The 22383-nt window shown below is 52.8% G+C and overlaps 33 non-coding genes across 33 annotated transcripts; all 33 read right to left on the reverse strand.

Moving 5' to 3' along the window:
• Positions 1 to 355: 355 nt before the first annotated feature.
• On the reverse strand, positions 356 to 428 carry trnak-uuu (transfer RNA lysine (anticodon UUU)). Its single transcript has one exon. It is a non-coding gene; the product is annotated as a tRNA-Lys (tRNA).
• Positions 429 to 993: 565 nt separating this feature from the next.
• On the reverse strand, positions 994 to 1066 carry trnak-uuu (transfer RNA lysine (anticodon UUU)). The gene has a single exon. It is a non-coding gene; the product is annotated as a tRNA-Lys (tRNA).
• Positions 1067 to 1631: 565 nt separating this feature from the next.
• On the reverse strand, positions 1632 to 1704 carry trnak-uuu (transfer RNA lysine (anticodon UUU)). The gene has a single exon. It is a non-coding gene; the product is annotated as a tRNA-Lys (tRNA).
• Positions 1705 to 2269: 565 nt separating this feature from the next.
• Positions 2270 to 2342, reverse strand: trnak-uuu (transfer RNA lysine (anticodon UUU)). The gene has a single exon. It is a non-coding gene; the product is annotated as a tRNA-Lys (tRNA).
• Positions 2343 to 3545: 1203 nt separating this feature from the next.
• trnak-uuu (transfer RNA lysine (anticodon UUU)) lies at positions 3546 to 3618 on the reverse strand. The gene has a single exon. It is a non-coding gene; the product is annotated as a tRNA-Lys (tRNA).
• Positions 3619 to 4183: 565 nt separating this feature from the next.
• On the reverse strand, positions 4184 to 4256 carry trnak-uuu (transfer RNA lysine (anticodon UUU)). The gene has a single exon. It is a non-coding gene; the product is annotated as a tRNA-Lys (tRNA).
• A 565-nt stretch (positions 4257 to 4821) lies between these two features.
• Positions 4822 to 4894, reverse strand: trnak-uuu (transfer RNA lysine (anticodon UUU)). Its single transcript has one exon. It is a non-coding gene; the product is annotated as a tRNA-Lys (tRNA).
• A 565-nt stretch (positions 4895 to 5459) lies between these two features.
• Positions 5460 to 5532, reverse strand: trnak-uuu (transfer RNA lysine (anticodon UUU)). The gene has a single exon. It is a non-coding gene; the product is annotated as a tRNA-Lys (tRNA).
• A 565-nt stretch (positions 5533 to 6097) lies between these two features.
• Positions 6098 to 6170, reverse strand: trnak-uuu (transfer RNA lysine (anticodon UUU)). The gene has a single exon. It is a non-coding gene; the product is annotated as a tRNA-Lys (tRNA).
• A 565-nt stretch (positions 6171 to 6735) lies between these two features.
• Positions 6736 to 6808, reverse strand: trnak-uuu (transfer RNA lysine (anticodon UUU)). The gene has a single exon. It is a non-coding gene; the product is annotated as a tRNA-Lys (tRNA).
• Positions 6809 to 7373: 565 nt separating this feature from the next.
• trnak-uuu (transfer RNA lysine (anticodon UUU)) lies at positions 7374 to 7446 on the reverse strand. Its single transcript has one exon. It is a non-coding gene; the product is annotated as a tRNA-Lys (tRNA).
• Positions 7447 to 8011: 565 nt separating this feature from the next.
• On the reverse strand, positions 8012 to 8084 carry trnak-uuu (transfer RNA lysine (anticodon UUU)). The gene has a single exon. It is a non-coding gene; the product is annotated as a tRNA-Lys (tRNA).
• A 565-nt stretch (positions 8085 to 8649) lies between these two features.
• trnak-uuu (transfer RNA lysine (anticodon UUU)) lies at positions 8650 to 8722 on the reverse strand. Its single transcript has one exon. It is a non-coding gene; the product is annotated as a tRNA-Lys (tRNA).
• A 1203-nt stretch (positions 8723 to 9925) lies between these two features.
• On the reverse strand, positions 9926 to 9998 carry trnak-uuu (transfer RNA lysine (anticodon UUU)). The gene has a single exon. It is a non-coding gene; the product is annotated as a tRNA-Lys (tRNA).
• Positions 9999 to 10563: 565 nt separating this feature from the next.
• Positions 10564 to 10636, reverse strand: trnak-uuu (transfer RNA lysine (anticodon UUU)). Its single transcript has one exon. It is a non-coding gene; the product is annotated as a tRNA-Lys (tRNA).
• A 565-nt stretch (positions 10637 to 11201) lies between these two features.
• Positions 11202 to 11274, reverse strand: trnak-uuu (transfer RNA lysine (anticodon UUU)). The gene has a single exon. It is a non-coding gene; the product is annotated as a tRNA-Lys (tRNA).
• A 565-nt stretch (positions 11275 to 11839) lies between these two features.
• trnak-uuu (transfer RNA lysine (anticodon UUU)) lies at positions 11840 to 11912 on the reverse strand. The gene has a single exon. It is a non-coding gene; the product is annotated as a tRNA-Lys (tRNA).
• Positions 11913 to 12477: 565 nt separating this feature from the next.
• trnak-uuu (transfer RNA lysine (anticodon UUU)) lies at positions 12478 to 12550 on the reverse strand. Its single transcript has one exon. It is a non-coding gene; the product is annotated as a tRNA-Lys (tRNA).
• A 565-nt stretch (positions 12551 to 13115) lies between these two features.
• On the reverse strand, positions 13116 to 13188 carry trnak-uuu (transfer RNA lysine (anticodon UUU)). Its single transcript has one exon. It is a non-coding gene; the product is annotated as a tRNA-Lys (tRNA).
• Positions 13189 to 13753: 565 nt separating this feature from the next.
• On the reverse strand, positions 13754 to 13826 carry trnak-uuu (transfer RNA lysine (anticodon UUU)). Its single transcript has one exon. It is a non-coding gene; the product is annotated as a tRNA-Lys (tRNA).
• A 565-nt stretch (positions 13827 to 14391) lies between these two features.
• Positions 14392 to 14464, reverse strand: trnak-uuu (transfer RNA lysine (anticodon UUU)). The gene has a single exon. It is a non-coding gene; the product is annotated as a tRNA-Lys (tRNA).
• Positions 14465 to 15029: 565 nt separating this feature from the next.
• trnak-uuu (transfer RNA lysine (anticodon UUU)) lies at positions 15030 to 15102 on the reverse strand. The gene has a single exon. It is a non-coding gene; the product is annotated as a tRNA-Lys (tRNA).
• Positions 15103 to 15667: 565 nt separating this feature from the next.
• On the reverse strand, positions 15668 to 15740 carry trnak-uuu (transfer RNA lysine (anticodon UUU)). The gene has a single exon. It is a non-coding gene; the product is annotated as a tRNA-Lys (tRNA).
• Positions 15741 to 16305: 565 nt separating this feature from the next.
• On the reverse strand, positions 16306 to 16378 carry trnak-uuu (transfer RNA lysine (anticodon UUU)). The gene has a single exon. It is a non-coding gene; the product is annotated as a tRNA-Lys (tRNA).
• A 565-nt stretch (positions 16379 to 16943) lies between these two features.
• On the reverse strand, positions 16944 to 17016 carry trnak-uuu (transfer RNA lysine (anticodon UUU)). The gene has a single exon. It is a non-coding gene; the product is annotated as a tRNA-Lys (tRNA).
• Positions 17017 to 17581: 565 nt separating this feature from the next.
• Positions 17582 to 17654, reverse strand: trnak-uuu (transfer RNA lysine (anticodon UUU)). Its single transcript has one exon. It is a non-coding gene; the product is annotated as a tRNA-Lys (tRNA).
• A 565-nt stretch (positions 17655 to 18219) lies between these two features.
• On the reverse strand, positions 18220 to 18292 carry trnak-uuu (transfer RNA lysine (anticodon UUU)). The gene has a single exon. It is a non-coding gene; the product is annotated as a tRNA-Lys (tRNA).
• A 565-nt stretch (positions 18293 to 18857) lies between these two features.
• On the reverse strand, positions 18858 to 18930 carry trnak-uuu (transfer RNA lysine (anticodon UUU)). The gene has a single exon. It is a non-coding gene; the product is annotated as a tRNA-Lys (tRNA).
• Positions 18931 to 19495: 565 nt separating this feature from the next.
• Positions 19496 to 19568, reverse strand: trnak-uuu (transfer RNA lysine (anticodon UUU)). Its single transcript has one exon. It is a non-coding gene; the product is annotated as a tRNA-Lys (tRNA).
• Positions 19569 to 20133: 565 nt separating this feature from the next.
• On the reverse strand, positions 20134 to 20206 carry trnak-uuu (transfer RNA lysine (anticodon UUU)). Its single transcript has one exon. It is a non-coding gene; the product is annotated as a tRNA-Lys (tRNA).
• Positions 20207 to 20771: 565 nt separating this feature from the next.
• On the reverse strand, positions 20772 to 20844 carry trnak-uuu (transfer RNA lysine (anticodon UUU)). The gene has a single exon. It is a non-coding gene; the product is annotated as a tRNA-Lys (tRNA).
• A 565-nt stretch (positions 20845 to 21409) lies between these two features.
• trnak-uuu (transfer RNA lysine (anticodon UUU)) lies at positions 21410 to 21482 on the reverse strand. The gene has a single exon. It is a non-coding gene; the product is annotated as a tRNA-Lys (tRNA).
• A 565-nt stretch (positions 21483 to 22047) lies between these two features.
• Positions 22048 to 22120, reverse strand: trnak-uuu (transfer RNA lysine (anticodon UUU)). The gene has a single exon. It is a non-coding gene; the product is annotated as a tRNA-Lys (tRNA).
• Between the last annotated feature and the right edge of the window lie 263 nt (positions 22121 to 22383).

The raw sequence follows: 22383 nt of genomic DNA on the forward strand, positions 1-22383 counted from the left end.
CCTGTGGGACCTCGTGGCGCAACGGTAGCGCGTCTGACTCCAGATCAGAAGGTTGCGTGTTCAAATCACGTCGGGGTCATAGAAATCACCGCTCAACTCTTTTCACCGTCCAACTCAGCGACAGCACTTTGGCTGAAAGGCAATTAGTGGGCCTGTGAATTTCAAGCCATTACTGAAAAGCGAAGGATTTCGGTGAAAAACACCAGTGTCCGCCACGGTGACTTTTACAGGCTTTGACGCGGAGAGTAGCAAAGAGTGCGCTAAGCAAGCGCTGACGGCGAGAGTAAATCGTTCAGCAGTCGGGCATTTCCTCCGCACCAGGGCGAAAGATGGCGTCGCCCGGCTGTAAAGAAATCGCCTGAACAGGGACTTGAACCCTGGACCCTCAGATTAAAAGTCTGATGCTCTACCGACTGAGCTATCCAGGCTTCGAGAGAGCACCCAGCTCTGCACGAACGTGGCTGTAACTTGGCTCTTCCTAACGTACGTTGGTAAGTCATGCACGGCGTGGCAAAGTTACAGCAAGCGAAACGTCTGCAGGTGCAACAGAGAATGGCTCTCCCTGCACTGAAAGCCTGCATTGCTCGAGGTTTCAATAGCAGATACAGGGAGAAGTGGGAAAGTCTATCTGTGCAGCACCTGTGGGACCTCGTGGCGCAACGGTAGCGCGTCTGACTCCAGATCAGAAGGTTGCGTGTTCAAATCACGTCGGGGTCATAGAAATCACCGCTCAACTCTTTTCACCGTCCAACTCAGCGACAGCACTTTGGCTGAAAGGCAATTAGTGGGCCTGTGAATTTCAAGCCATTACTGAAAAGCGAAGGATTTCGGTGAAAAACACCAGTGTCCGCCACGGTGACTTTTACAGGCTTTGACGCGGAGAGTAGCAAAGAGTGCGCTAAGCAAGCGCTGACGGCGAGAGTAAATCGTTCAGCAGTCGGGCATTTCCTCCGCACCAGGGCGAAAGATGGCGTCGCCCGGCTGTAAAGAAACCGCCTGAACAGGGACTTGAACCCTGGACCCTCAGATTAAAAGTCTGATGCTCTACCGACTGAGCTATCCAGGCTTCGAGAGAGCACCCAGCTCTGCACGAACGTGGCTGTAACTTGGCTCTTCCTAACGTACGTTGGTAAGTCATGCACGGCGTGGCAAAGTTACAGCAAGCGAAACGTCTGCAGGTGCAACAGAGAATGGCTCTCCCTGCACTGAAAGCCTGCATTGCTCGAGGTTTCAATAGCAGATACAGGGAGAAGTGGGAAAGTTTATCTGTGCAGGACCTGTGGGACCTCGTGGCGCAACGGTAGCGCGTCTGACTCCAGATCAGAAGGTTGCGTGTTCAAATCACGTCGGGGTCATAGAAATCACCGCTCAACTCTTTTCACCGTCCAACTCAGCGACAGCACTTTGGCTGAAAGGCAATTAGTGGGCCTGTGAATTTCAAGCCATTACTGAAAAGCGAAGGATTTCGGTGAAAAACACCAGTGTCCGCCACGGTGACTTTTACAGGCTTTGACGCGGAGAGTAGCAAAGAGTGCGCTAAGCAAGCGCTGACGGCGAGAGTAAATCGTTCAGCAGTCGGGCATTTCCTCCGCAACAGGGCGAAAGATGGCGTCGCCCGGCTGTAAAGAAATCGCCTGAACAGGGACTTGAACCCTGGACCCTCAGATTAAAAGTCTGATGCTCTACCGACTGAGCTATCCAGGCTTCGAAAGAGCACCCAGCTCTGCACGAACGTGGCTGTAACTTGGCTCTTCCTAAAGTACGTTGGTAAGTCATGCACGGCGTGGCAAAGTTACAGCAAGCGAAACGTCTGCAGGTGCAACAGAGAATGGCTCTCCCTGCACTGAAAGCCTGCATTGCTCGAGGTTTCAATAGCAGATACAGGGAGAAGTGGGAAAGTCTATCTGTGCAGCACCTGTGGGACCTCGTGGCGCAACGGTAGCGCGTCTGACTCCAGATCAGAAGGTTGCGTGTTCAAATCACGTCGGGGTCATAGAAATCACCGCTCAACTCTTTTCACCGTCCAACTCAGCGACAGCACTTTGGCTGAAAGGCAATTAGTGGGCCTGTGAATTTCAAGCCATTACTGAAAAGCGAAGGATTTCGGTGAAAAACACCAGTGTCCGCCACGGTGACTTTTACAGGCTTTGACGCGGAGAGTAGCAAAGAGTGCGCTAAGCAAGCGCTGACGGCGAGAGTAAATCGTTCAGCAGTCGGGCATTTCCTCCGCACCAGGGCGAAAGATGGCGTCGCCCGGCTGTAAAGAAACCGCCTGAACAGGGACTTGAACCCTGGACCCTCAGATTAAAAGTCTGATGCTCTACCGACTGAGCTATCCAGGCTTCGAGAGAGCACCCAGCTCTGCACGAACGTGGCTGTAACTTGGCTCTTCCTAACGTACGTTGGTAAGTCATGCACGGCGTGGCAAAGTTACAGCAAGCGAAACGTCTGCAGGTGCAACAGAGAATGGCTCTCCCTGCACTGAAAGCCTGCATTGCTCGAGGTTTCAATAGCAGATACAGGGAGAAGTGGGAAAGTTTATCTGTGCAGCACCTGTGGGACCTCGTGGCGCAACGGTAGCGCGTCTGACTCCAGATCAGAAGGTTGCGTGTTCAAATCACGTCGGGGTCATAGAAATCACCGCTCAACTCTTTTCACCGTCCAACTCAGCGACAGCACTTTGGCTGAAAGGCAATTAGTGGGCCTGTGAATTTCAAGCCATTACTGAAAAGCGAAGGATTTCGGTGAAAAACACCAGTGTCCGCCACGGTGACTTTTACAGGCTTTGACGCGGAGAGTAGCAAAGAGTGCGCTAAGCAAGCGCTGACGGCGAGAGTAAATCGTTCAGCAGTCGGGCATTTCCTCCGCACCAGGGCGAAAGATGGCGTCGCCCGGCTGTAAAGAAACCGCCTGAACAGGGACTTGATCCCTGGACCCTCAGATTAAAAGTCTGATGCTCTACCGACTGAGCTATCCAGGCTTCGAGAGAGCACCCAGCTCTGCACGAACGTGGCTGTAACTTGGCTCTTCCTAACGTACGTTGGTAAGTCATGCACGGCGTGGCAAAGTTACAGCAAGCGAAACGTCTGCAGGTGCAACAGAGAATGGCTCTCCCTGCACTGAAAGCCTGCATTGCTCGAGGTTTCAATAGCAGATACAGGGAGAAGTGGGAAAGTCTATCTGTGCAGCACCTGTGGGACCTCGTGGCGCAACGGTAGCGCGTCTGACTCCAGATCAGAAGGTTGCGTGTTCAAATCACGTCGGGGTCATAGAAATCACCGCTCAACTCTTTTCACCGTCCAACTCAGCGACAGCACTTTGGCTGAAAGGCAATTAGTGGGCCTGTGAATTTCAAGCCATTACTGAAAAGCGAAGGATTTCGGTGAAAAACACCAGTGTCCGCCACGGTGACTTTTACAGGCTTTGACGCGGAGAGTAGCAAAGAGTGCGCTAAGCAAGCGCTGACGGCGAGAGTAAATCGTTCAGCAGTCGGGCATTTCCTCCGCACCAGGGCGAAAGATGGCGTCGCCCGGCTGTAAAGAAATCGCCTGAACAGGGACTTGAACCCTGGACCCTCAGATTAAAAGTCTGATGCTCTACCGACTGAGCTATCCAGGCTTCGAGAGAGCACCCAGCTCTGCACGAACGTGGCTGTAACTTGGCTCTTCCTAACGTACGTTGGTAAGTCATGCACGGCGTGGCAAAGTTACAGCAAGCGAAACGTCTGCAGGTGCAACAGAGAATGGCTCTCCCTGCACTGAAAGCCTGCATTGCTCGAGGTTTCAATAGCAGATACAGGGAGAAGTGGGAAAGTCTATCTGTGCAGCACCTGTGGGACCTCGTGGCGCAACGGTAGCGCGTCTGACTCCAGATCAGAAGGTTGCGTGTTCAAATCACGTCGGGGTCATAGAAATCACCGCTCAACTCTTTTCACCGTCCAACTCAGCGACAGCACTTTGGCTGAAAGGCAATTAGTGGGCCTGTGAATTTCAAGCCATTACTGAAAAGCGAAGGATTTCGGTGAAAAACACCAGTGTCCGCCACGGTGACTTTTACAGGCTTTGACGCGGAGAGTAGCAAAGAGTGCGCTAAGCAAGCGCTGACGGCGAGAGTAAATCGTTCAGCAGTCGGGCATTTCCTCCGCACCAGGGCGAAAGATGGCGTCGCCCGGCTGTAAAGAAACCGCCTGAACAGGGACTTGAACCCTGGACCCTCAGATTAAAAGTCTGATGCTCTACCGACTGAGCTATCCAGGCTTCGAGAGAGCACCCAGCTCTGCACGAACGTGGCTGTAACTTGGCTCTTCCTAACGTACGTTGGTAAGTCATGCACGGCGTGGCAAAGTTACAGCAAGCGAAACGTCTGCAGGTGCAACAGAGAATGGCTCTCCCTGCACTGAAAGCCTGCATTGCTCGAGGTTTCAATAGCAGATACAGGGAGAAGTGGGAAAGTTTATCTGTGCAGGACCTGTGGGACCTCGTGGCGCAACGGTAGCGCGTCTGACTCCAGATCAGAAGGTTGCGTGTTCAAATCACGTCGGGGTCATAGAAATCACCGCTCAACTCTTTTCACCGTCCAACTCAGCGACAGCACTTTGGCTGAAAGGCAATTAGTGGGCCTGTGAATTTCAAGCCATTACTGAAAAGCGAAGGATTTCGGTGAAAAACACCAGTGTCCGCCACGGTGACTTTTACAGGCTTTGACGCGGAGAGTAGCAAAGAGTGCGCTAAGCAAGCGCTGACGGCGAGAGTAAATCGTTCAGCAGTCGGGCATTTCCTCCGCAACAGGGCGAAAGATGGCGTCGCCCGGCTGTAAAGAAATCGCCTGAACAGGGACTTGAACCCTGGACCCTCAGATTAAAAGTCTGATGCTCTACCGACTGAGCTATCCAGGCTTCGAAAGAGCACCCAGCTCTGCACGAACGTGGCTGTAACTTGGCTCTTCCTAAAGTACGTTGGTAAGTCATGCACGGCGTGGCAAAGTTACAGCAAGCGAAACGTCTGCAGGTGCAACAGAGAATGGCTCTCCCTGCACTGAAAGCCTGCATTGCTCGAGGTTTCAATAGCAGATACAGGGAGAAGTGGGAAAGTCTATCTGTGCAGCACCTGTGGGACCTCGTGGCGCAACGGTAGCGCGTCTGACTCCAGATCAGAAGGTTGCGTGTTCAAATCACGTCGGGGTCATAGAAATCACCGCTCAACTCTTTTCACCGTCCAACTCAGCGACAGCACTTTGGCTGAAAGGCAATTAGTGGGCCTGTGAATTTCAAGCCATTACTGAAAAGCGAAGGATTTCGGTGAAAAACACCAGTGTCCGCCACGGTGACTTTTACAGGCTTTGACGCGGAGAGTAGCAAAGAGTGCGCTAAGCAAGCGCTGACGGCGAGAGTAAATCGTTCAGCAGTCGGGCATTTCCTCCGCACCAGGGCGAAAGATGGCGTCGCCCGGCTGTAAAGAAATCGCCTGAACAGGGACTTGAACCCTGGACCCTCAGATTAAAAGTCTGATGCTCTACCGACTGAGCTATCCAGGCTTCGAGAGAGCACCCAGCTCTGCACGAACGTGGCTGTAACTTGGCTCTTCCTAACGTACGTTGGTAAGTCATGCACGGCGTGGCAAAGTTACAGCAAGCGAAACGTCTGCAGGTGCAACAGAGAATGGCTCTCCCTGCACTGAAAGCCTGCATTGCTCGAGGTTTCAATAGCAGATACAGGGAGAAGTGGGAAAGTCTATCTGTGCAGCACCTGTGGGACCTCGTGGCGCAACAGTAGCGCGTCTGACTCCAGATCAGAAGGTTGCGTGTTCAAATCACGTCGGGGTCATAGAAATCACCGCTCAACTCTTTTCACCGTCCAACTCAGCGACAGCACTTTGGCTGAAAGGCAATTAGTGGGCCTGTGAATTTCAAGCCATTACTGAAAAGCGAAGGATTTCGGTGAAAAACACCAGTGTCCGCCACGGTGACTTTTACAGGCTTTGACGCGGAGAGTAGCAAAAAGTGCGCTAAGCAAGCGCTGACGGCGAGAGTAAATCGTTCAGCAGTCGGGCATTTCCTCCGCACCAGGGCGAAAGATGGCGTCGCCCGGCTGTAAAGAAACCGCCTGAACAGGGACTTGAACCCTGGACCCTCAGATTAAAAGTCTGATGCTCTACCGACTGAGCTATCCAGGCTTCGAGAGAGCACCCAGCTCTGCACGAACGTGGCTGTAACTTGGCTCTTCCTAACGTACGTTGGTAAGTCATGCACGGCGTGGCAAAGTTACAGCAAGCGAAACGTCTGCAGGTGCAACAGAGAATGGCTCTCCCTGCACTGAAAGCCTGCATTGCTCGAGGTTTCAATAGCAGATACAGGGAGAAGTGGGAAAGTCTATCTGTGCAGCACCTGTGGGACCTCGTGGCGCAACGGTAGCGCGTCTGACTCCAGATCAGAAGGTTGCGTGTTCAAATCACGTCGGGGTCATAGAAATCACCGCTCAACTCTTTTCACCGTCCAACTCAGCGACAGCACTTTGGCTGAAAGGCAATTAGTGGGCCTGTGAATTTCAAGCCATTACTGAAAAGCGAAGGATTTCGGTGAAAAACACCAGTGTCCGCCACGGTGACTTTTACAGGCTTTGACGCGGAGAGTAGCAAAAAGTGCGCTAAGCAAGCGCTGACGGCGAGAGTAAATCGTTCAGCAGTCGGGCATTTCCTCCGCACCAGGGCGAAAGATGGCGTCGCCCGGCTGTAAAGAAACCGCCTGAACAGGGACTTGAACCCTGGACCCTCAGATTAAAAGTCTGATGCTCTACCGACTGAGCTATCCAGGCTTCGAGAGAGCACCCAGCTCTGCACGAACGTGGCTGTAACTTGGCTCTTCCTAACGTACGTTGGTAAGTCATGCACGGCGTGGCAAAGTTACAGCAAGCGAAACGTCTGCAGGTGCAACAGAGAATGGCTCTCCCTGCACTGAAAGCCTGCATTGCTCGAGGTTTCAATAGCAGATACAGGGAGAAGTGGGAAAGTCTATCTGTGCAGCACCTGTGGGACCTCGTGGCGCAACGGTAGCGCGTCTGACTCCAGATCAGAAGGTTGCGTGTTCAAATCACGTCGGGGTCATAGAAATCACCGCTCAACTCTTTTCACCGTCCAACTCAGCGACAGCACTTTGGCTGAAAGGCAATTAGTGGGCCTGTGAATTTCAAGCCATTACTGAAAAGCGAAGGATTTCGGTGAAAAACACCAGTGTCCGCCACGGTGACTTTTACAGGCTTTGACGCGGAGAGTAGCAAAGAGTGCGCTAAGCAAGCGCTGACGGCGAGAGTAAATCGTTCAGCAGTCGGGCATTTCCTCCGCACCAGGGCGAAAGATGGCGTCGCCCGGCTGTAAAGAAACCGCCTGAACAGGGACTTGAACCCTGGACCCTCAGATTAAAAGTCTGATGCTCTACCGACTGAGCTATCCAGGCTTCGAGAGAGCACCCAGCTCTGCACGAACGTGGCTGTAACTTGGCTCTTCCTAACGTACGTTGGTAAGTCATGCACGGCGTGGCAAAGTTACAGCAAGCGAAACGTCTGCAGGTGCAACAGAGAATGGCTCTCCCTGCACTGAAAGCCTGCATTGCTCGAGGTTTCAATAGCAGATACAGGGAGAAGTGGGAAAGTCTATCTGTGCAGCACCTGTGGGACCTCGTGGCGCAACGGTAGCGCGTCTGACTCCAGATCAGAAGGTTGCGTGTTCAAATCACGTCGGGGTCATAGAAATCACCGCTCAACTCTTTTCACCGTCCAACTCAGCGACAGCACTTTGGCTGAAAGGCAATTAGTGGGCCTGTGAATTTCAAGCCATTACTGAAAAGCGAAGGATTTCGGTGAAAAACACCAGTGTCCGCCACGGTGACTTTTACAGGCTTTGACGCGGAGAGTAGCAAAAAGTGCGCTAAGCAAGCGCTGACGGCGAGAGTAAATCGTTCAGCAGTCGGGCATTTCCTCCGCACCAGGGCGAAAGATGGCGTCGCCCGGCTGTAAAGAAACCGCCTGAACAGGGACTTGAACCCTGGACCCTCAGATTAAAAGTCTGATGCTCTACCGACTGAGCTATCCAGGCTTCGAGAGAGCACCCAGCTCTGCACGAACGTGGCTGTAACTTGGCTCTTCCTAACGTACGTTGGTAAGTCATGCACGGCGTGGCAAAGTTACAGCAAGCGAAACGTCTGCAGGTGCAACAGAGAATGGCTCTCCCTGCACTGAAAGCCTGCATTGCTCGAGGTTTCAATAGCAGATACAGGGAGAAGTGGGAAAGTTTATCTGTGCAGGACCTGTGGGACCTCGTGGCGCAACGGTAGCGCGTCTGACTCCAGATCAGAAGGTTGCGTGTTCAAATCACGTCGGGGTCATAGAAATCACCGCTCAACTCTTTTCACCGTCCAACTCAGCGACAGCACTTTGGCTGAAAGGCAATTAGTGGGCCTGTGAATTTCAAGCCATTACTGAAAAGCGAAGGATTTCGGTGAAAAACACCAGTGTCCGCCACGGTGACTTTTACAGGCTTTGACGCGGAGAGTAGCAAAGAGTGCGCTAAGCAAGCGCTGACGGCGAGAGTAAATCGTTCAGCAGTCGGGCATTTCCTCCGCACCAGGGCGAAAGATGGCGTCGCCCGGCTGTAAAGAAACCGCCTGAACAGGGACTTGAACCCTGGACCCTCAGATTAAAAGTCTGATGCTCTACCGACTGAGCTATCCAGGCTTCGAGAGAGCACCCAGCTCTGCACGAACGTGGCTGTAACTTGGCTCTTCCTAACGTACGTTGGTAAGTCATGCACGGCGTGGCAAAGTTACAGCAAGCGAAACGTCTGCAGGTGCAACAGAGAATGGCTCTCCCTGCACTGAAAGCCTGCATTGCTCGAGGTTTCAATAGCAGATACAGGGAGAAGTGGGAAAGTTTATCTGTGCAGCACCTGTGGGACCTCGTGGCGCAACGGTAGCGCGTCTGACTCCAGATCAGAAGGTTGCGTGTTCAAATCACGTCGGGGTCATAGAAATCACCGCTCAACTCTTTTCACCGTCCAACTCAGCGACAGCACTTTGGCTGAAAGGCAATTAGTGGGCCTGTGAATTTCAAGCCATTACTGAAAAGCGAAGGATTTCGGTGAAAAACACCAGTGTCCGCCACGGTGACTTTTACAGGCTTTGACGCGGAGAGTAGCAAAGAGTGCGCTAAGCAAGCGCTGACGGCGAGAGTAAATCGTTCAGCAGTCGGGCATTTCCTCCGCACCAGGGCGAAAGATGGCGTCGCCCGGCTGTAAAGAAACCGCCTGAACAGGGACTTGATCCCTGGACCCTCAGATTAAAAGTCTGATGCTCTACCGACTGAGCTATCCAGGCTTCGAGAGAGCACCCAGCTCTGCACGAACGTGGCTGTAACTTGGCTCTTCCTAACGTACGTTGGTAAGTCATGCACGGCGTGGCAAAGTTACAGCAAGCGAAACGTCTGCAGGTGCAACAGAGAATGGCTCTCCCTGCACTGAAAGCCTGCATTGCTCGAGGTTTCAATAGCAGATACAGGGAGAAGTGGGAAAGTCTATCTGTGCAGCACCTGTGGGACCTCGTGGCGCAACGGTAGCGCGTCTGACTCCAGATCAGAAGGTTGCGTGTTCAAATCACGTCGGGGTCATAGAAATCACCGCTCAACTCTTTTCACCGTCCAACTCAGCGACAGCACTTTGGCTGAAAGGCAATTAGTGGGCCTGTGAATTTCAAGCCATTACTGAAAAGCGAAGGATTTCGGTGAAAAACACCAGTGTCCGCCACGGTGACTTTTACAGGCTTTGACGCGGAGAGTAGCAAAGAGTGCGCTAAGCAAGCGCTGACGGCGAGAGTAAATCGTTCAGCAGTCGGGCATTTCCTCCGCACCAGGGCGAAAGATGGCGTCGCCCGGCTGTAAAGAAATCGCCTGAACAGGGACTTGAACCCTGGACCCTCAGATTAAAAGTCTGATGCTCTACCGACTGAGCTATCCAGGCTTCGAGAGAGCACCCAGCTCTGCACGAACGTGGCTGTAACTTGGCTCTTCCTAACGTACGTTGGTAAGTCATGCACGGCGTGGCAAAGTTACAGCAAGCGAAACGTCTGCAGGTGCAACAGAGAATGGCTCTCCCTGCACTGAAAGCCTGCATTGCTCGAGGTTTCAATAGCAGATACAGGGAGAAGTGGGAAAGTCTATCTGTGCAGCACCTGTGGGACCTCGTGGCGCAACGGTAGCGCGTCTGACTCCAGATCAGAAGGTTGCGTGTTCAAATCACGTCGGGGTCATAGAAATCACCGCTCAACTCTTTTCACCGTCCAACTCAGCGACAGCACTTTGGCTGAAAGGCAATTAGTGGGCCTGTGAATTTCAAGCCATTACTGAAAAGCGAAGGATTTCGGTGAAAAACACCAGTGTCCGCCACGGTGACTTTTACAGGCTTTGACGCGGAGAGTAGCAAAGAGTGCGCTAAGCAAGCGCTGACGGCGAGAGTAAATCGTTCAGCAGTCGGGCATTTCCTCCGCACCAGGGCGAAAGATGGCGTCGCCCGGCTGTAAAGAAACCGCCTGAACAGGGACTTGAACCCTGGACCCTCAGATTAAAAGTCTGATGCTCTACCGACTGAGCTATCCAGGCTTCGAGAGAGCACCCAGCTCTGCACGAACGTGGCTGTAACTTGGCTCTTCCTAACGTACGTTGGTAAGTCATGCACGGCGTGGCAAAGTTACAGCAAGCGAAACGTCTGCAGGTGCAACAGAGAATGGCTCTCCCTGCACTGAAAGCCTGCATTGCTCGAGGTTTCAATAGCAGATACAGGGAGAAGTGGGAAAGTTTATCTGTGCAGGACCTGTGGGACCTCGTGGCGCAACGGTAGCGCGTCTGACTCCAGATCAGAAGGTTGCGTGTTCAAATCACGTCGGGGTCATAGAAATCACCGCTCAACTCTTTTCACCGTCCAACTCAGCGACAGCACTTTGGCTGAAAGGCAATTAGTGGGCCTGTGAATTTCAAGCCATTACTGAAAAGCGAAGGATTTCGGTGAAAAACACCAGTGTCCGCCACGGTGACTTTTACAGGCTTTGACGCGGAGAGTAGCAAAGAGTGCGCTAAGCAAGCGCTGACGGCGAGAGTAAATCGTTCAGCAGTCGGGCATTTCCTCCGCAACAGGGCGAAAGATGGCGTCGCCCGGCTGTAAAGAAATCGCCTGAACAGGGACTTGAACCCTGGACCCTCAGATTAAAAGTCTGATGCTCTACCGACTGAGCTATCCAGGCTTCGAAAGAGCACCCAGCTCTGCACGAACGTGGCTGTAACTTGGCTCTTCCTAAAGTACGTTGGTAAGTCATGCACGGCGTGGCAAAGTTACAGCAAGCGAAACGTCTGCAGGTGCAACAGAGAATGGCTCTCCCTGCACTGAAAGCCTGCATTGCTCGAGGTTTCAATAGCAGATACAGGGAGAAGTGGGAAAGTCTATCTGTGCAGCACCTGTGGGACCTCGTGGCGCAACGGTAGCGCGTCTGACTCCAGATCAGAAGGTTGCGTGTTCAAATCACGTCGGGGTCATAGAAATCACCGCTCAACTCTTTTCACCGTCCAACTCAGCGACAGCACTTTGGCTGAAAGGCAATTAGTGGGCCTGTGAATTTCAAGCCATTACTGAAAAGCGAAGGATTTCGGTGAAAAACACCAGTGTCCGCCACGGTGACTTTTACAGGCTTTGACGCGGAGAGTAGCAAAGAGTGCGCTAAGCAAGCGCTGACGGCGAGAGTAAATCGTTCAGCAGTCGGGCATTTCCTCCGCACCAGGGCGAAAGATGGCGTCGCCCGGCTGTAAAGAAATCGCCTGAACAGGGACTTGAACCCTGGACCCTCAGATTAAAAGTCTGATGCTCTACCGACTGAGCTATCCAGGCTTCGAGAGAGCACCCAGCTCTGCACGAACGTGGCTGTAACTTGGCTCTTCCTAACGTACGTTGGTAAGTCATGCACGGCGTGGCAAAGTTACAGCAAGCGAAACGTCTGCAGGTGCAACAGAGAATGGCTCTCCCTGCACTGAAAGCCTGCATTGCTCGAGGTTTCAATAGCAGATACAGGGAGAAGTGGGAAAGTCTATCTGTGCAGCACCTGTGGGACCTCGTGGCGCAACGGTAGCGCGTCTGACTCCAGATCAGAAGGTTGCGTGTTCAAATCACGTCGGGGTCATAGAAATCACCGCTCAACTCTTTTCACCGTCCAACTCAGCGACAGCACTTTGGCTGAAAGGCAATTAGTGGGCCTGTGAATTTCAAGCCATTACTGAAAAGCGAAGGATTTCGGTGAAAAACACCAGTGTCCGCCACGGTGACTTTTACAGGCTTTGACGCGGAGAGTAGCAAAAAGTGCGCTAAGCAAGCGCTGACGGCGAGAGTAAATCGTTCAGCAGTCGGGCATTTCCTCCGCACCAGGGCGAAAGATGGCGTCGCCCGGCTGTAAAGAAACCGCCTGAACAGGGACTTGAACCCTGGACCCTCAGATTAAAAGTCTGATGCTCTACCGACTGAGCTATCCAGGCTTCGAGAGAGCACCCAGCTCTGCACGAACGTGGCTGTAACTTGGCTCTTCCTAACGTACGTTGGTAAGTCATGCACGGCGTGGCAAAGTTACAGCAAGCGAAACGTCTGCAGGTGCAACAGAGAATGGCTCTCCCTGCACTGAAAGCCTGCATTGCTCGAGGTTTCAATAGCAGATACAGGGAGAAGTGGGAAAGTCTATCTGTGCAGCACCTGTGGGACCTCGTGGCGCAACGGTAGCGCGTCTGACTCCAGATCAGAAGGTTGCGTGTTCAAATCACGTCGGGGTCATAGAAATCACCGCTCAACTCTTTTCACCGTCCAACTCAGCGACAGCACTTTGGCTGAAAGGCAATTAGTGGGCCTGTGAATTTCAAGCCATTACTGAAAAGCGAAGGATTTCGGTGAAAAACACCAGTGTCCGCCACGGTGACTTTTACAGGCTTTGACGCGGAGAGTAGCAAAGAGTGCGCTAAGCAAGCGCTGACGGCGAGAGTAAATCGTTCAGCAGTCGGGCATTTCCTCCGCACCAGGGCGAAAGATGGCGTCGCCCGGCTGTAAAGAAACCGCCTGAACAGGGACTTGAACCCTGGACCCTCAGATTAAAAGTCTGATGCTCTACCGACTGAGCTATCCAGGCTTCGAGAGAGCACCCAGCTCTGCACGAACGTGGCTGTAACTTGGCTCTTCCTAACGTACGTTGGTAAGTCATGCACGGCGTGGCAAAGTTACAGCAAGCGAAACGTCTGCAGGTGCAACAGAGAATGGCTCTCCCTGCACTGAAAGCCTGCATTGCTCGAGGTTTCAATAGCAGATACAGGGAGAAGTGGGAAAGTTTATCTGTGCAGGACCTGTGGGACCTCGTGGCGCAACGGTAGCGCGTCTGACTCCAGATCAGAAGGTTGCGTGTTCAAATCACGTCGGGGTCATAGAAATCACCGCTCAACTCTTTTCACCGTCCAACTCAGCGACAGCACTTTGGCTGAAAGGCAATTAGTGGGCCTGTGAATTTCAAGCCATTACTGAAAAGCGAAGGATTTCGGTGAAAAACACCAGTGTCCGCCACGGTGACTTTTACAGGCTTTGACGCGGAGAGTAGCAAAGAGTGCGCTAAGCAAGCGCTGACGGCGAGAGTAAATCGTTCAGCAGTCGGGCATTTCCTCCGCACCAGGGCGAAAGATGGCGTCGCCCGGCTGTAAAGAAACCGCCTGAACAGGGACTTGAACCCTGGACCCTCAGATTAAAAGTCTGATGCTCTACCGACTGAGCTATCCAGGCTTCGAGAGAGCACCCAGCTCTGCACGAACGTGGCTGTAACTTGGCTCTTCCTAACGTACGTTGGTAAGTCATGCACGGCGTGGCAAAGTTACAGCAAGCGAAACGTCTGCAGGTGCAACAGAGAATGGCTCTCCCTGCACTGAAAGCCTGCATTGCTCGAGGTTTCAATAGCAGATACAGGGAGAAGTGGGAAAGTTTATCTGTGCAGGACCTGTGGGACCTCGTGGCGCAACGGTAGCGCGTCTGACTCCAGATCAGAAGGTTGCGTGTTCAAATCACGTCGGGGTCATAGAAATCACCGCTCAACTCTTTTCACCGTCCAACTCAGCGACAGCACTTTGGCTGAAAGGCAATTAGTGGGCCTGTGAATTTCAAGCCATTACTGAAAAGCGAAGGATTTCGGTGAAAAACACCAGTGTCCGCCACGGTGACTTTTACAGGCTTTGACGCGGAGAGTAGCAAAGAGTGCGCTAAGCAAGCGCTGACGGCGAGAGTAAATCGTTCAGCAGTCGGGCATTTCCTCCGCAACAGGGCGAAAGATGGCGTCGCCCGGCTGTAAAGAAATCGCCTGAACAGGGACTTGAACCCTGGACCCTCAGATTAAAAGTCTGATGCTCTACCGACTGAGCTATCCAGGCTTCGAAAGAGCACCCAGCTCTGCACGAACGTGGCTGTAACTTGGCTCTTCCTAAAGTACGTTGGTAAGTCATGCACGGCGTGGCAAAGTTACAGCAAGCGAAACGTCTGCAGGTGCAACAGAGAATGGCTCTCCCTGCACTGAAAGCCTGCATTGCTCGAGGTTTCAATAGCAGATACAGGGAGAAGTGGGAAAGTCTATCTGTGCAGCACCTGTGGGACCTCGTGGCGCAACGGTAGCGCGTCTGACTCCAGATCAGAAGGTTGCGTGTTCAAATCACGTCGGGGTCATAGAAATCACCGCTCAACTCTTTTCACCGTCCAACTCAGCGACAGCACTTTGGCTGAAAGGCAATTAGTGGGCCTGTGAATTTCAAGCCATTACTGAAAAGCGAAGGATTTCGGTGAAAAACACCAGTGTCCGCCACGGTGACTTTTACAGGCTTTGACGCGGAGAGTAGCAAAGAGTGCGCTAAGCAAGCGCTGACGGCGAGAGTAAATCGTTCAGCAGTCGGGCATTTCCTCCGCACCAGGGCGAAAGATGGCGTCGCCCGGCTGTAAAGAAATCGCCTGAACAGGGACTTGAACCCTGGACCCTCAGATTAAAAGTCTGATGCTCTACCGACTGAGCTATCCAGGCTTCGAGAGAGCACCCAGCTCTGCACGAACGTGGCTGTAACTTGGCTCTTCCTAACGTACGTTGGTAAGTCATGCACGGCGTGGCAAAGTTACAGCAAGCGAAACGTCTGCAGGTGCAACAGAGAATGGCTCTCCCTGCACTGAAAGCCTGCATTGCTCGAGGTTTCAATAGCAGATACAGGGAGAAGTGGGAAAGTCTATCTGTGCAGCACCTGTGGGACCTCGTGGCGCAACGGTAGCGCGTCTGACTCCAGATCAGAAGGTTGCGTGTTCAAATCACGTCGGGGTCATAGAAATCACCGCTCAACTCTTTTCACCGTCCAACTCAGCGACAGCACTTTGGCTGAAAGGCAATTAGTGGGCCTGTGAATTTCAAGCCATTACTGAAAAGCGAAGGATTTCGGTGAAAAACACCAGTGTCCGCCACGGTGACTTTTACAGGCTTTGACGCGGAGAGTAGCAAAAAGTGCGCTAAGCAAGCGCTGACGGCGAGAGTAAATCGTTCAGCAGTCGGGCATTTCCTCCGCACCAGGGCGAAAGATGGCGTCGCCCGGCTGTAAAGAAACCGCCTGAACAGGGACTTGAACCCTGGACCCTCAGATTAAAAGTCTGATGCTCTACCGACTGAGCTATCCAGGCTTCGAGAGAGCACCCAGCTCTGCACGAACGTGGCTGTAACTTGGCTCTTCCTAACGTACGTTGGTAAGTCATGCACGGCGTGGCAAAGTTACAGCAAGCGAAACGTCTGCAGGTGCAACAGAGAATGGCTCTCCCTGCACTGAAAGCCTGCATTGCTCGAGGTTTCAATAGCAGATACAGGGAGAAGTGGGAAAGTCTATCTGTGCAGCACCTGTGGGACCTCGTGGCGCAACGGTAGCGCGTCTGACTCCAGATCAGAAGGTTGCGTGTTCAAATCACGTCGGGGTCATAGAAATCACCGCTCAACTCTTTTCACCGTCCAACTCAGCGACAGCACTTTGGCTGAAAGGCAATTAGTGGGCCTGTGAATTTCAAGCCATTACTGAAAAGCGAAGGATTTCGGTGAAAAACACCAGTGTCCGCCACGGTGACTTTTACAGGCTTTGACGCGGAGAGTAGCAAAGAGTGCGCTAAGCAAGCGCTGACGGCGAGAGTAAATCGTTCAGCAGTCGGGCATTTCCTCCGCACCAGGGCGAAAGATGGCGTCGCCCGGCTGTAAAGAAACCGCCTGAACAGGGACTTGAACCCTGGACCCTCAGATTAAAAGTCTGATGCTCTACCGACTGAGCTATCCAGGCTTCGAGAGAGCACCCAGCTCTGCACGAACGTGGCTGTAACTTGGCTCTTCCTAACGTACGTTGGTAAGTCATGCACGGCGTGGCAAAGTTACAGCAAGCGAAACGTCTGCAGGTGCAACAGAGAATGGCTCTCCCTGCACTGAAAGCCTGCATTGCTCGAGGTTTCAATAGCAGATACAGGGAGAAGTGGGAAAGTTTATCTGTGCAGGACCTGTGGGACCTCGTGGCGCAACGGTAGCGCGTCTGACTCCAGATCAGAAGGTTGCGTGTTCAAATCACGTCGGGGTCATAGAAATCACCGCTCAACTCTTTTCACCGTCCAACTCAGCGACAGCACTTTGGCTGAAAGGCAATTAGTGGGCCTGTGAATTTCAAGCCATTACTGAAAAGCGAAGGATTTCGGTGAAAAACACCAGTGTCCGCCACGGTGACTTTTACAGGCTTTGACGCGGAGAGTAGCAAAGAGTGCGCTAAGCAAGCGCTGACGGCGAGAGTAAATCGTTCAGCAGTCGGGCATTTCCTCCGCAACAGGGCGAAAGATGGCGTCGCCCGGCTGTAAAGAAATCGCCTGAACAGGGACTTGAACCCTGGACCCTCAGATTAAAAGTCTGATGCTCTACCGACTGAGCTATCCAGGCTTCGAAAGAGCACCCAGCTCTGCACGAACGTGGCTGTAACTTGGCTCTTCCTAAAGTACGTTGGTAAGTCATGCACGGCGTGGCAAAGTTACAGCAAGCGAAACGTCTGCAGGTGCAACAGAGAATGGCTCTCCCTGCACTGAAAGCCTGCATTGCTCGAGGTTTCAATAGCAGATACAGGGAGAAGTGGGAAAGTCTATCTGTGCAGCACCTGTGGGACCTCGTGGCGCAACGGTAGCGCGTCTGACTCCAGATCAGAAGGTTGCGTGTTCAAATCACGTCGGGGTCATAGAAATCACCGCTCAACTCTTTTCACCGTCCAACTCAGCGACAGCACTTTGGCTGAAAGGCAATTAGTGGGCCTGTGAATTTCAAGCCATTACTGAAAAGCGAAGGATTTCGGTGAAAAACACCAGTGTCCGCCACGGTGACTTTTACAGGCTTTGACGCGGAGAGTAGCAAAGAGTGCGCTAAGCAAGCGCTGACGGCGAGAGTAAATCGTTCAGCAGTCGGGCATTTCCTCCGCACCAGGGCGAAAGATGGCGTCGCCCGGCTGTAAAGAAATCGCCTGAACAGGGACTTGAACCCTGGACCCTCAGATTAAAAGTCTGATGCTCTACCGACTGAGCTATCCAGGCTTCGAGAGAGCACCCAGCTCTGCACGAACGTGGCTGTAACTTGGCTCTTCCTAACGTACGTTGGTAAGTCATGCACGGCGTGGCAAAGTTACAGCAAGCGAAACGTCTGCAGGTGCAACAGAGAATGGCTCTCCCTGCACTGAAAGCCTGCATTGCTCGAGGTTTCAATAGCAGATACAGGGAGAAGTGGGAAAGTCTATCTGTGCAGCACCTGTGGGACCTTGTGGCGCAACGGTAGCGCGTCTGACTCCAGATCAGAAGGTTGCGTGTTCAAATCACGTCGGGGTCATAGAAATCACCGCTCAACTCTTTTCACCGTCCAACTCAGCGACAGCACTTTGGCTGAAAGGCAATTAGTGGGCCTGTGAATTTCAAGCCATTACTGAAAAGCGAAGGATTTCGGTGAAAAACACCAGTGTCCGCCACGGTGACTTTTACAGGCTTTGACGCGGAGAGTAGCAAAAAGTGCGCTAAGCAAGCGCTGACGGCGAGAGTAAATCGTTCAGCAGTCGGGCATTTCCTCCGCACCAGGGCGAAAGATGGCGTCGCCCGGCTGTAAAGAAACCGCCTGAACAGGGACTTGAACCCTGGACCCTCAGATTAAAAGTCTGATGCTCTACCGACTGAGCTATCCAGGCTTCGAGAGAGCACCCAGCTCTGCACGAACGTGGCTGTAACTTGGCTCTTCCTAACGTACGTTGGTAAGTCATGCACGGCGTGGCAAAGTTACAGCAAGCGAAACGTCTGCAGGTGCAACAGAGAATGGCTCTCCCTGCACTGAAAGCCTGCATTGCTCGAGGTTTCAATAGCAGATACAGGGAGAAGTGGGAAAGTCTATCTGTGCAGCACCTGTGGGACCTCGTGGCGCAACGGTAGCGCGTCTGACTCCAGATCAGAAGGTTGCGTGTTCAAATCACGTCGGGGTCATAGAAATCACCGCTCAACTCTTTTCACCGTCCAACTCAGCGACAGCACTTTGGCTGAAAGGCAATTAGTGGGCCTGTGAATTTCAAGCCATTACTGAAAAGCGAAGGATTTCGGTGAAAAACACCAGTGTCCGCCACGGTGACTTTTACAGGCTTTGACGCGGAGAGTAGCAAAGAGTGCGCTAAGCAAGCGCTGACGGCGAGAGTAAATCGTTCAGCAGTCGGGCATTTCCTCCGCACCAGGGCGAAAGATGGCGTCGCCCGGCTGTAAAGAAACCGCCTGAACAGGGACTTGAACCCTGGACCCTCAGATTAAAAGTCTGATGCTCTACCGACTGAGCTATCCAGGCTTCGAGAGAGCACCCAGCTCTGCACGAACGTGGCTGTAACTTGGCTCTTCCTAACGTACGTTGGTAAGTCATGCACGGCGTGGCAAAGTTACAGCAAGCGAAACGTCTGCAGGTGCAACAGAGAATGGCTCTCCCTGCACCGAAAGCCTGCATTGCTCGAGGTTTCAATAGCAGATACAGGGAGAAGTGGGAAAGTTTATCTGTGCAGGACCTGTGGGACCTCGTGGCGCAACGGTAGCGCGTCTGACTCCAGATCAGAAGGTTGCGTGTTCAAATCACGTCGGGGTCATAGAAATCACCGCTCAACTCTTTTCACCGTCCAACTCAGCGACAGCACTTTGGCTGAAAGGCAATTAGTGGGCCTGTGAATTTCAAGCCATTACTGAAAAGCGAAGGATTTCGGTGAAAAACACCAGTGTCCGCCACGGTGACTTTTACAGGCTTTGACGCGGAGAGTAGCAAAGAGTGCGCTAAGCAAGCGCTGACGGCGAGAGTAAATCGTTCAGCAGTCGGGCATTTCCTCCGCAACAGGGCGAAAGATGGCGTCGCCCGGCTGTAAAGAAATCGCCTGAACAGGGACTTGAACCCTGGACCCTCAGATTAAAAGTCTGATGCTCTACCGACTGAGCTATCCAGGCTTCGAAAGAGCACCCAGCTCTGCACGAACGTGGCTGTAACTTGGCTCTTCCTAAAGTACGTTGGTAAGTCATGCACGGCGTGGCAAAGTTACAGCAAGCGAAACGTCTGCAGGTGCAACAGAGAATGGCTCTCCCTGCACTGAAAGCCTGCATTGCTCGAGGTTTCAATAGCAGATACAGGGAGAAGTGGGAAAGTCTATCTGTGCAGCACCTGTGGGACCTCGTGGCGCAACGGTAGCGCGTCTGACTCCAGATCAGAAGGTTGCGTGTTCAAATCACGTCGGGGTCATAGAAATCACCGCTCAACTCTTTTCACCGTCCAACTCAGCGACAGCACTTTGGCTGAAAGGCAATTAGTGGGCCTGTGAATTTCAAGCCATTACTGAAAAGCGAAGGATTTCGGTGAAAAACACCAGTGTCCGCCACGGTGACTTTTACAGGCTTTGACGCGGAGAGTAGCAAAGAGTGCGCTAAGCAAGCGCTGACGGCGAGAGTAAATCGTTCAGCAGTCGGGCATTTCCTCCGCACCAGGGCGAAAGATGGCGTCGCCCGGCTGTAAAGAAACCGCCTGAACAGGGACTTGAACCCTGGACCCTCAGATTAAAAGTCTGATGCTCTACCGACTGAGCTATCCAGGCTTCGAGAGAGCACCCAGCTCTGCACGAACGTGGCTGTAACTTGGCTCTTCCTAACGTACGTTGGTAAGTCATGCACGGCGTGGCAAAGTTACAGCAAGCGAAACGTCTGCAGGTGCAACAGAGAATGGCTCTCCCTGCACTGAAAGCCTGCATTGCTCGAGGTTTCAATAGCAGATACAGGGAGAAGTGGGAAAGTTTATCTGTGCAGGACCTGTGGGACCTCGTGGCGCAACGGTAGCGCGTCTGACTCCAGATCAGAAGGTTGCGTGTTCAAATCACGTCGGGGTCATAGAAATCACCGCTCAACTCTTTTCACCGTCCAACTCAGCGACAGCACTTTGGCTGAAAGGCAATTAGTGGGCCTGTGAATTTCAAGCCATTACTGAAAAGCGAAGGATTTCGGTGAAAAACACCAGTGTCCGCCACGGTGACTTTTACAGGCTTTGACGCGGAGAGTAGCAAAGAGTGCGCTAAGCAAGCGCTGACGGCGAGAGTAAATCGTTCAGCAGTCGGGCATTTCCTCCGCAACAGGGCGAAAGATGGCGTCGCCCGGCTGTAAAGAAATCGCCTGAACAGGGACTTGAACCCTGGACCCTCAGATTAAAAGTCTGATGCTCTACCGACTGAGCTATCCAGGCTTCGAAAGAGCACCCAGCTCTGCACGAACGTGGCTGTAACTTGGCTCTTCCTAAAGTACGTTGGTAAGTCATGCACGGCGTGGCAAAGTTACAGCAAGCGAAACGTCTGCAGGTGCAACAGAGAATGGCTCTCCCTGCACTGAAAGCCTGCATTGCTCGAGGTTTCAATAGCAGATACAGGGAGAAGTGGGAAAGTCTATCTGTGCAGCACCTGTGGGACCTCGTGGCGCAACGGTAGCGCGTCTGACTCCAGATCAGAAGGTTGCGTGTTCAAATCACGTCGGGGTCATAGAAATCACCGCTCAACTCTTTTCACCGTCCAACTCAGCGACAGCACTTTGGCTGAAAGGCAATTAGTGGGCCTGTGAATTTCAAGCCATTACTGAAAAGCGAAGGATTTCGGTGAAAAACACCAGTGTCCGCCACGGTGACTTTTACAGGCTTTGACGCGGAGAGTAGCAAAGAGTGCGCTAAGCAAGCGCTGACGGCGAGAGTAAATCGTTCAGCAGTCGGGCATTTCCTCCGCACCAGGGCGAAAGATGGCGTCGCCCGGCTGTAAAGAAATCGCCTGAACAGGGACTTGAACCCTGGACCCTCAGATTAAAAGTCTGATGCTCTACCGACTGAGCTATCCAGGCTTCGAGAGAGCACCCAGCTCTGCACGAACGTGGCTGTAACTTGGCTCTTCCTAACGTACGTTGGTAAGTCATGCACGGCGTGGCAAAGTTACAGCAAGCGAAACGTCTGCAGGTGCAACAGAGAATGGCTCTCCCTGCACTGAAAGCCTGCATTGCTCGAGGTTTCAATAGCAGATACAGGGAGAAGTGGGAAAGTCTATCTGTGCAGCACCTGTGGGACCTCGTGGCGCAACGGTAGCGCGTCTGACTCCAGATCAGAAGGTTGCGTGTTCAAATCACGTCGGGGTCATAGAAATCACCGCTCAACTCTTTTCACCGTCCAACTCAGCGACAGCACTTTGGCTGAAAGGCAATTAGTGGGCCTGTGAATTTCAAGCCATTACTGAAAAGCGAAGGATTTCGGTGAAAAACACCAGTGTCCGCCACGGTGACTTTTACAGGCTTTGACGCGGAGAGTAGCAAAAAGTGCGCTAAGCAAGCGCTGACGGCGAGAGTAAATCGTTCAGCAGTCGGGCATTTCCTCCGCACCAGGGCGAAAGATGGCGTCGCCCGGCTGTAAAGAAACCGCCTGAACAGGGACTTGAACCCTGGACCCTCAGATTAAAAGTCTGATGCTCTACCGACTGAGCTATCCAGGCTTCGAGAGAGCACCCAGCTCTGCACGAACGTGGCTGTAACTTGGCTCTTCCTAACGTACGTTGGTAAGTCATGCACGGCGTGGCAAAGTTACAGCAAGCGAAACGTCTGCAGGTGCAACAGAGAATGGCTCTCCCTGCACTGAAAGCCTGCATTGCTCGAGGTTTCAATAGCAGATACAGGGAGAAGTGGGAAAGTCTATCTGTGCAGCACCTGTGGGACCTCGTGGCGCAACGGTAGCGCGTCTGACTCCAGATCAGAAGGT

The sequence above is a fragment of the Sardina pilchardus genome, chromosome 5, assembly GCF_963854185.1.
Source record: "Sardina pilchardus chromosome 5, fSarPil1.1, whole genome shotgun sequence".
NCBI lineage: Eukaryota > Metazoa > Chordata > Actinopteri > Clupeiformes > Clupeidae > Sardina > Sardina pilchardus.